Here is a 10,905-nt window from a genome sequence, read left to right as displayed (position 1 = left end):
ATATTTATAAAGTATTTTATATTTTTCCAGGTTTTTCTTTTATTTAACAAAGAAATAGTAGTTCAGATTCATCTTCATGCCAGATGAAATGGGAAATGCAAGTTTTGTTAAAAAGACAATTTTTTAGCATTCAGTTTGGTAACCACTTATTTTAATGCAGTTAGAGTAGTTTTTCATTGCTCACTACCCCCGTACACTATGAGTATTTTTAAAAACTTACTGAAGTCTGGGCATCTCAGACCACCTTGTGTAATGAATTGTAAAGGCTGATTGCTGTTATTTCTCAGACTTCTGTGTGTTAAAGTGACAACAGTAAATATTTTAATGTTGTAACCTCTTAAATAACTGTGCTGTATTAATATGACTCACATGTTCAGGGGAAGTTTGAAATATAGCTAAACATACAGGAATTTACATTTCATTGTTCATGCATTTTTTTTCCTCATAAAAATAGTTCCCCAAAAAAAGTGACTAATTGTCTGCTAGGCGGTCCCACAGTTTCAAAATACTTCATGACACTGAGTGGAATTTTGATTCAATGTGTCAAAATGTCTCTGCCATGGTCAAATTTTTAACTCACAAAAGAGTGAGAAGTTGTGCTGGCAATTTTTAAACCTTAGTTTTAGTCCAAAAATATCTCACATCGCCTTCCACAGCTTATAATTTTTTCCTCCCTGACTCTAGTCCTTTTAAGGAGCGGTTAAAAGATTGTGGGCAGCGAGGCACTGTTTCTTCCAGTCTCGCCTGGGCTCCTCCGGTACAGAATTACCTTCTGTCACTTTGCCCAGCACAACCTCTGGGCCTCTTCCCCACCCCAGTCCCTCCTAGTCTGCTGTTTCCAGGATGTCTCCTCTTGTCTATCTTCCCCAGTACCATTCACAGCCCCGCCTCTTGGCGTAGAGCCGTCTCACCTCCAGGTGAACAGACAGATCCTCCACCCACCTTTCTCCTGAGTGGTGGGCTACTCAGGTGAAGCCACAGACCAACCTGGGAAAGCAGATGCTAGTTGTGCTTTGTCATGAGCTTTGCTCAGTCAGCCAAGTACATACTTGCCCACATCTCTCATGAGAATGCTTGTCACTAAGGGGCCATGGAAAACAGCTTTTAAAAAATTGTGTTGAGTACTCAAACTCACAAACGCAGAAAAATTCTCACCGGTAATCTCACTGTTCCCCACAATGCACTGAGACAGCCCTGTGTCTCCTGAAGCTCCAGTTGAAGATCCATCTTTGTGCAGTAGACCAATAGTTTCCTGTAAAGTGGAATGCTGTTTATTTTAAAGGGGAAAAAACCCTTTCTTGTCAGAAGTAATCATTTATAAAAACAACCTGTTTTAGCCAGGTAGCTATTGCCCGCACCCCTATGAAATACTTTTTGTGAGTTATGTCAATTGTAACCAGTCTGAGCTACTCTCCCATGTCCTGAGGAAATGAAAGTGCTCCAGCATCTAACTGCAGTCACCAGACACCGAATAACCTGGACATTTCCAGGCAAACTGCTTTTTGGAGTGAGAAACCAAGCTCCCTTTAAGGATGAGCCCAGGTGAATGGTGCACAGAGGGGCTGCAGGTCTCTCTTTCTGGACACCTTAGGATCCATCAGCATTGCTCTTGATAGTTTTGTTTCATTTTGATTTTTTTTAAGTTCACTCTAAGTAAACTGAACATCATAGTTAATATTTGAATAGATACTAGAGACTGCAGTTTTAGCAGAACAGATAGCTGCTCATTCTCTTTATGCATTTAATTTTTAAAAGTCCACCCAATGTAGTAGTTTGTCACCCTTAATGGGACAACTAAGGGGAAAAGAGAGACCAGCATTTGCCCCTGGGTCTTGCACTCCAGAACTGTCTGGTCGTAATATCTGGTTTTGTTTCCTTTGGTTTGTTCATTTGCTTGTTTTTTAACTCTACAAGTTGGAAACAATGAGTTTAAAACAAACTCTTTCCTTTTCCTTTCTTAAGCTTAAAGAGAAATTTTTTAATGTCAGGTCCCCACTGAGGTGGGAGAAGCTCCGGTGATAGACAGCAGCCACCTTCCCTAGCTGGGAGACTGACCCCAAGGCCTGATCTGCCTGTAAGGGACTCAAATATTCCCTTGACAACTTTTTATGCATTTTTAGTATAAAACCCATAAATGAACCTGACGCGGTGTTCATGACCCATCCCACAAGCTTGCATACTTTTTCACAATTTGTGTATGAACACAGGCTTCTCCTGTATTTCCTGGAGCCGTAATAGAAAGTTGATTCCTGGGGGCTACTCCACATGGCTTCCTGGTGTCCTGGGAAGCAGTTGCACGGTGATGGTTGTGAAGGTAGAAGTCAGGGGGAAATGTCAGGAAGGTTGTTCACATCCTGATGTGATTTTATGTTCACATCCAAAAGCATTTGAGAGGGTCCTATATGCCTCAGATTTAGACACTTCAAAAAATTTTTTTTTCGAGTACCAACTGTATACTTCATCCTGGAGCAGGGTGGGGAGCCGGGGGAGGGGATAGGCAGGGCTGGACCAGAAGTAAAATTTGAACTAAGTGATATGGGCAAGGCTTCCTGCCCCTGTCTGTTTATGAGTCTGGAAAATGTATTATCCCAAATCCTTGTCCACCACTCCGAATCTCTTAAGGAGCAAGTGTAAGTAGGTATAAATGAGCAAGGCTATCTCAAAGATTTAAATTATTGTTTAGATAGTTTCTTCTTTATAAATTCAGGAATCAACCTGGTTTGTAGATAGCATAATGTGGTTACTAAAACTATAATTTGTAGGTCACTAAATGCATCCTTTCAGAGACTCATCTAAAGACTTCTGACTTTGTTTAACTAAGAAAAGAAATTCCTCATAATGGAAAAACACACCCAACAAAAGACTTCCACAAACTCTAAAACAGTGTAACGTCAGTCTGACATCTACCCCAGAGTATGTATGGGTTTCTTGCCTATAGTAGTTCAACAATTTTTATGGGAGAAAAAAAATGCACATTTTTAATTTCTTGGAAATGTATATTAAGGTGTTGAATTAAATTCTCAGAGGGGATAATTTAAAAAGAAGCATTGGTTTTGGAGATGAGCTCACAGCTCTATGGTCACCATTCCAGCATTAACTTTACTATGTGACATTGAACAAATGAGTTAACTTCTCTGTGCCTCAGTTTCTCCATATACAAAATGGAGATAATGATATCAACCAACCATTGCCTACCTCATAGGGATGTTATGGAGACAAATGAGATAACATAGGGAAATACCAATGCTTTGAACTCTGGAAGGAAGGTGCTATATAAAGCGATGTATTGTTTTTAATGATCCAATTATTATGTTTAGGGCTTAAACAATAGCAATACTGTTAGTCATGTTAAGAGTCAGTTTCAATTTGATTCATATTTACAGCTCTCTTCTGGGGCCAGGTCTTGATCATTCGTCCATTTATGGTACCTACAGACTGAAATGGTTATTTTCTTTTCTGTGTTTCTGCCTGTAGTATTTTTATTCTGAATGTTCCCCAAAGGCTGGAGTCGAACTTCTAATATCTTATCGTTTACATGCAATGAACCTTATTCAAGCTATGTTTAATTACATGTAAATAGCAGGTACATTGTTATTAAAGGCACTTATCAAATTGTCTTTGCTCTTTTTTAATTGCAATAAAGGTCAGTTTTATATAAGAGCTTGTTAGAATTCATTTGGTATTTGGGAAGATGGAGAATGACTTATTTAGCCCTGTCCGGTTTGGCTCAGTTGGTTGCAGCATCACCTCATAAATGTTGCAGGTTTGATTCCCGGTCAGGGTACATACAAGAGGCAACCAGTCTATGTTTTTCTCTCACATCGATGTTTCTCTCCTTCTCTCTCTCCCTCCCCTCCCCTCTCTCTAAAATCATTAACTGTGTGCTCAGGTGAGGATAAAAAATTGTTTAAAAATTGTATTGAAAATGAGTGACTAATTTATATGCTCTTAGTACATAACCACCAACTCACCACCGTGACAAGAAGGAGGACGTGCCCAGTGGCCACAATGGAGGATGTGGTAGCTGGGCTCCCAAATCTGCAGAAAAGGTGCTGAGTTGGAGTTCCAGCTCCATGAGGACTTGGAGGAAGCTGCTGGGCTTCTCTGTGCCCTGTGTCCACACAGGACATGAGGAACAAGAGTTGTCTTGGGACATCCAGGCAAAAGCTATCTTGGTTTCAAGCCCCTGCATTATCTCACCAACTGGGGAGAATTTCCTGTCCTTTAATTCCCGTCCTTTCCCAGAGCTGTCCCCATCCCCAAGCCATGTAGAGTCTTGGAGCTAAGAGTCTGTTCTGAATCCTGGATCGCGGACCAGCTTTCTCAGCTGTGCAGCCCATGGGCTGGTGCAGTCTTCACAATGCTATGACAAGGTGGTGTTGAGCACGTGTTTCTTAAGGAGCGTGAAGGAATCTGAGACCCTTCTTAAGGTGGACCAGACATACCCTATCCTTTGTGTCACTGTTAGCAAAGAAGACGGTTTGCTGGTCCACCTTTCTCCCTCCATGAATACAATCTGCACTAAGATTATTTTCATTTTTTAATGATTTGGGATCTTCCTGCTCCTCTAAGATCACTATTCTGAATATTGCTGCCACCTTTACGATTCTGAAAATCTCAAACCCAGACACCACAGGCGCTCCAAAGCCAACTGTCTACCGGGCACCACGTCCATTTCCACTGTTTCTCCATCCATTTGTCCCATGCCATAGCTCTGGAGTGGAGGGCCATGTCTCCAGCTGGCCCACTGCCCCTTGAGCTTTGAAATGTTCCCTGTATTTTACACCAGTTTCCTGCACACAACAAGCACTAAATAGATGTATGACTGGATCTGAATTCTCATCCCTGTTTCCCGCAGTCCTATGAGTCTGTCTTGGATGAATGTTGATAAAATTGCGGGATTTTGTTCTTGAGCTCCTCCCCAACCCAAAGTCTCTCTGTGACTGAATTTCTGAATCCATGGCAGAGTCACATGGCAGGGATGTTTTCCAAGTTAAACCAGCCCAAAAGGTGGTGGCAGGGGAAAGAAGGAAACATTCGACTTGTAGATGAACAGCATCAGCACCTGGCAGAGCTGTCTTCTCAAACAGACAAGTCGTTCAAAACAAACAGCTGTTAGTACTTACATCCCAAAGAAAAAATATACATAACTGCAACACCAAAGTAGAAAAACATGTTAACGGTAAAACAAAAGAAACCACAGGCAAACCATTTATTCATTCATTCCATAAATATTTACTGAGCACATACTATGTGCCACGTGCTAAAAAGACAAACTCCTGCCTCGCTGGAACTCACTTCCTGACAGCCTCCGTGCTAACCTTGAAGTCCTCAGGGCATTCAGTGTCGGTACTTCAGAACCTCAGCTGGTTGTATGGAGTCTCTAGAGATCCAATTTCCAGAAAGGCCTCCACGAACAGGTTACAGTTAAGGTGAGACCAAAAGGGGAGGCCGGAGAAAGAGCATTCCAGACGTGGGATGCAGCCAACACCAACCCTCCACACCAGGAAACTTAACTCTCCCCACCTAAGGAGACGCGAACCAATACAGGACAGCCTGCCAGGCCTCCGGGCTTCTCTTTCTCCATCATTCTTGCCCTTGTCCATCCCGTTGCCATCCTTACTGTTTCGTGGTACCTTCCATCCTGTCACTAGGATTATCCTTCTAAAAAGCAAGCCTGTTTTGGTCAGGAGAAAAGGACTGACTTCCCAAGAAAGTAATTATTTAGTACATACCATTTCCTGGTCACTATTCTAGATTGAGAGGATACAAAACAGGTCACAAAAACAGGCAAGAATTATTGTTCCAGTGACCTTCTTGTTCTAGGGGGGGAAGAAAAGAAATGATCACCAAAACAAATCCCAGACTATGTGATGATACAACAAATGCGATGAAATAAAGTAAATTAAATGGTGATGATATAGAGAGTGTCTTGGTTTGTTGGGGAGGAGAGGTGATAAGAGATGATATCTTTTATGTTGGGTGGTCAGGGAAGGCCTGAACGACCTGAAGCAGCTGTGTACAACTTGGGGAAATTTTTAGGTTCTTGGAGAAAAGTTATGTAACACCATGACATAGGCGGGGAGAGGAAGGAGATGTAAACTCTCCAATTATAATAAATTGGAAAACTATGGAGTTTCCATGGAAACATGATTAAGCACACATGAGCCAAATCAGTGGCTCCCTGATAAGAGGTTTGCCAAAACCTCAGAGTTCTTGCCCACTAACTTAGTTACCATTGACTCCAGCCCCAGTGAGTAATGGTCCTGCTGCAGGACGACCTTGACGCTGATTGTCAGACTCCACAGTGGCAGGCACAAGGGCCAGCACAGATGCTGCACGCCCTGGCCACGCGGTGAAGGAGAGCGGCAAGCAGATGGCGGGAAGAGAGAATGTGCCACCATTAAACTCCCTCTCCTGATCGGGCCAGTGAAACCCAATTCATATTTCTAAACTGAGGTAAAAATAATTTTTCCACAGAAAATATTTTCCCTACTCTCTCTTCTCTCATTCTCATTAATTCCTGGGAAGGTTTTGAAAATGAGGCGTTTTCAGTTCAGAGATTTTTGTTGTCCGTTACAATTATTGTTAGTGGGGTTTTTTTCTAAATGGTTTTCAATCCTCAGATACTTCTCACTCTTTCCTTTTCATAGCTTTTGGATCCTGCGACTTTCAACCGTGACCACTGTCTTTCAGTTCCTGACCATCTGCACTTTGTCACAAACACGCACATGCTGTGGCAGCAGTGGGCCGCACAGCAGCCCCGTGGGCCCTGCCTTACCACGCTGCCTAAACCACACGTCCCCTCACACTCGTGGGCTTCAGGGGAGCCCTCGCCCCCCCTGAAATTCAGGCAAACTCTGCCTTGTAGAGTGGGAAGTCCAAGTCTGCCTGGAATTCTCGAGGAGCCCAAGGACTGTGGAACGCACAGCTCCTGCTTACTAAACCACTGTCTTTGCTGCTGCTGAGCTCCTGAAATATTTGCTTCCCTATCCTACTATGACCCACACCCCACGTTCCACATTTTCTCGCAGTCACTCACACGAAGCATTTAGGAATGTAACAGGCTGCTAACAGTGACGGAACCAAACACTGCACATCTCAGAGGAACTGCAGGCTACCACCTCCAATGTGCTTCTCTGGACACTGTCGCCTCCCAACAGCCTCACCTGAACACACTGTGAACACACGTTTTCCACTCCCACCAGGTACAGGACCTTCACTGACATGTTGTAGGACTAACAAATGGGCTTGTAGATACAAAAGACTACCTACTCTGGGTCACCCTCTTTTCGGCAAAGAGAAACAGGCAGCAGATTTGAACTTACACTTCTTTTTTCCCACAAACATGAGCCATGTATCTCAGAAGGCCTGCAAAGTGCCACATCGAAATAAGTTATTTAACCGGTCCACCGAAACTGTATCTGCCTCCCTTTTATAACTTCATTGTTGGTGCTATTACAGATGTCTCATTTTCCCCCTATTTGCCCACCTCCACCCAGCCCCTGCTCCCGTCCTCTTCCTTCCCTCTGGCCACTGCCACACTGTTGTCCGTGTCTGTGAGTTACGCACATATGTTCTTTGGCTAATCCCTTCCCCTTCTTTCATCCAGTTCCCTCTCCCTTCTGACAGCTGACAGTCTGTTCCACTTACCCATGCCTCTGTTTCTATTTTGTTCATCAGTTTATTTTGTTCATTAGATTGTACAGGTGAGTGACATCATATGGTATTTGTCTTTCTCTGACTGGTTCATTTCACTTAGCATAATTATCTCTAGGTCCATACCTGCTGTTGCAAAAGGCAACATTACCTTCTTTTTATGGCTGCATAGTATTCCATCCTCTGCAGGTACCACAGCTTTTTTATCCACTTATGTACTGATGGGCAGTTGGGCTGTTTATAGTACAGATCTTGGCTATTGCAAATAATGCTGCTGTGAACATAGGAGTGCATATAGTCTTTCAAATCAGTCTTTTGGGATTCTTGGGACAAATTCCCAAAAGTGATATCACTGAGTCATATGGCAGTTCCATTTTTAATTTTTTGAGGAAACTCCATCCTGCTCCCCTCAATGGCTGCACCAATCTGCATTCCCACCAACAGCACATGAGGGTTCTCTTTCTTCCACATCCTCACCATCACTTGTTGTGTGTTGATTTATCGATGGTAGCCATTATGGCAGGTGTGAAGATGGTAATATCTCATTGTGGTTTTAATTTGCGTCTCTCTGATGATTAGTGACACGGAACATACTGTATCTGCGTTTCCTTTAAAAAACCCAGCCCACCATGTGGCCCTGGTGGTAAATATCTCTTTACCTCAGAGTAGATACAGACGCTTCTCTACGTCTCCCGCACATGACACCTCCACTTCCCCTACAACATGTGGCCCAGGGAGTGCTGGGCGCCAGCCGATCTCTCATTCATTCATCACATCGTTACTGAACTTTCTCATTGGGCCAGGTGTTCTTCCTCACTCTAAAACCAGTGTTTCATTCCAAGTCACCTTTTGGGAAACTAAATGCCATTAGGTGTGCCTGGAGCTGATGAAGGAAGGTTTCCACCATGAGCAGTTTAGTCCAGCTTCTGGGTTACCCTACCCTGCCCCCCCAAAATCTGTCAGGACTCACAAACAGAACACTGGACCTAGAAGGAATCTTCACATTCACCTAATTCATCTGCCTCCTTTTGCAGGTAAGTGCACGGAGGCCTGGGAGAGCAAAGCACTTCCTCCAAGGCTGCATTTAGTCACCAGGATATGTGTCCACTGGTCCCAGGAAGGATGGCAGGAAGGGGCCACTAGGGAGGCAGTGTGGGAAATGGAGTGTCTGCAGGCTTGTTTGGTGTTAAAGACCAGAGATCAAATCCCAATAATCTTACTTACCCACCACTCAGCCTTTTTCAGGTCAAGAGAACTCTGTCTACCTCCGCCTACTGACCTAAAAAACTGTGACAAAGGATTATACAAAATGACATACAGAAAAGTGCCCCACTTCTTGGCTTCCCTGGCACCTTTATTACTCTGTTCCTTTTGTCAGAGACCCTGTCTCTTTTCACTGAGGAACAGAAAAGATCTCCGTTCATCATGGTCATGACTCTTCTATTGTCTTCCCCCCTTCCCCCTGCTCAGGTCTCACAGCAGTGCCTGCACATGCACACACGTGCTTGCACATATGTGCACACGCTCACAGGTATATGCACACACGCAAACTTGTGTGCGCACATGTATGAACACACATGCATGTTTGCAAACTCATGCACAAACACATTTATGTGCACACATTTGCACATGTGCGCAGATGCATATGTACACATACAGGCTTGTATACAAGCACACACACTCAACATTGACTCATTCCCAATAGGCGTGGGCCATACAATATGCTCACCAGCACTGTGGACCCCGTGAGGGGTACTCTGTTCACTTCGAGGTCTGGCTTCGGTTCTCTACAACCACCTGCCACATTGCACCTTCCTTGTTGGTGCCTGCAGGCCCGAGAGCGGGTATGGTTCCAGACACCACATCAGAGACACTTCCTGTCTGGCTGTAATTAATTTCTTTGTTTCACTTGAAAAAACATATTTAGTCGTATAAACCACACTGTGCTTTGGCTGAAATACAAGACTAAATTCAGCTGCAGAATGTGGTTAACTTCCAATTTAGTGATAGAGGGGTGAGAAACGAGCCCTTTCTCTCAGGGACCTGGGCAGGGAGGGGTATTTGGTGGTGATACCTACATACAATGGAATATTATTCAACCTTAAAGGGAAAAAGATTCTTACACATGCTACAACATGAGTAAATCTTGCAAACATTATGTGGAGTGAAATAAGGCAGACACAAAAGGACAAATCCTATATGATTCTATTTACATGAGGGACCTAGAATAGGCAAATTCCTGGAGACAGACAGTAGGACGGTGGTTGCCAGAGGCTGGGGACAGGGAGGAAGGGGGAGTTAGTGTTCCATGGGGACAAAGTTCCTGTTTGGGAGAATGAAGAAAGTGCTGGAGATGGATGGCGGGGTTGGCTGCACAACTCATGAACAAGCTTTGTGACCTTGAACTCTCCACTTAAACATGGTTAAAATGGTAAATTTTATGTTATGTATATTTTACCACCATAAAAACAATCTCGAACAAAGTCCTGATGCCTGGGTCCAGTCTCCATAGGTTCTGATTGAGTTGGTTGGGGTGTGGTTTGGACACTGAGATTTTTTTTCAAACTCCCCAGGTGATTTATTGTGCTGTCAAAGGTTGTTCAGTGGGAACCACAGAAACCATGGATCTGTAATAACCAATGGAACCCAAACAGCGGGCAAAAGCCCTTCTGCAGCCGGCATGATGAAGGCAGGAGGAAGCCACCCAATGCCCAGCTCTCCCTGCTGGGTGACAGAGTAAAGGGGGAACTTGTTCATACCCCCTTGTCTGGGGTTCCAGGAAGAACTGCTTCCTGTCTTTCCTGACTCAGCACTGATAGGGATGGTAACAGGCTGGCGAGAGCAGGATGGACACAATAACATCTTGGTTTTGCTATCTTTAAAAAGCAGAATTTTTAAGACTCGCAGAAAGGTTTTTGTTTTTAATAGAAAGAATCTATAATCTCTAATCCTAGGAATTGACCTCTGTTGATGCCCTGAATATGCCACCATGGAACTGGCTTTGAAAGCTTAGTGCATATACATAGTTTCTCTCACTATTTTAATCTTTTAAGAGCAGTTAAATACAAAATAAATATAGAAACAATAATTCCAAATTCATTAACAACATTGGCTGTGGTTTACTAGTCTAGACTAACACAGCCTGTTTCCTGGAAATCTGTCTATGCCTTCTGCCTTTTTTTTTCCAACTGTTTGAGTAAAACACACACACACACACACACACACTCTGCTCCTGTGGGACACTGG

This window comes from Artibeus jamaicensis, unplaced genomic scaffold, assembly GCF_021234435.1.
Source record: "Artibeus jamaicensis isolate MK-2021 breed Jamaican fruit bat unplaced genomic scaffold, CSHL_Jam_final scaffold_916, whole genome shotgun sequence".
NCBI classification, from domain to species: Eukaryota; Metazoa; Chordata; class Mammalia; order Chiroptera; family Phyllostomidae; genus Artibeus; species Artibeus jamaicensis.
This window is presented reverse-complemented; position numbering follows the sequence as displayed.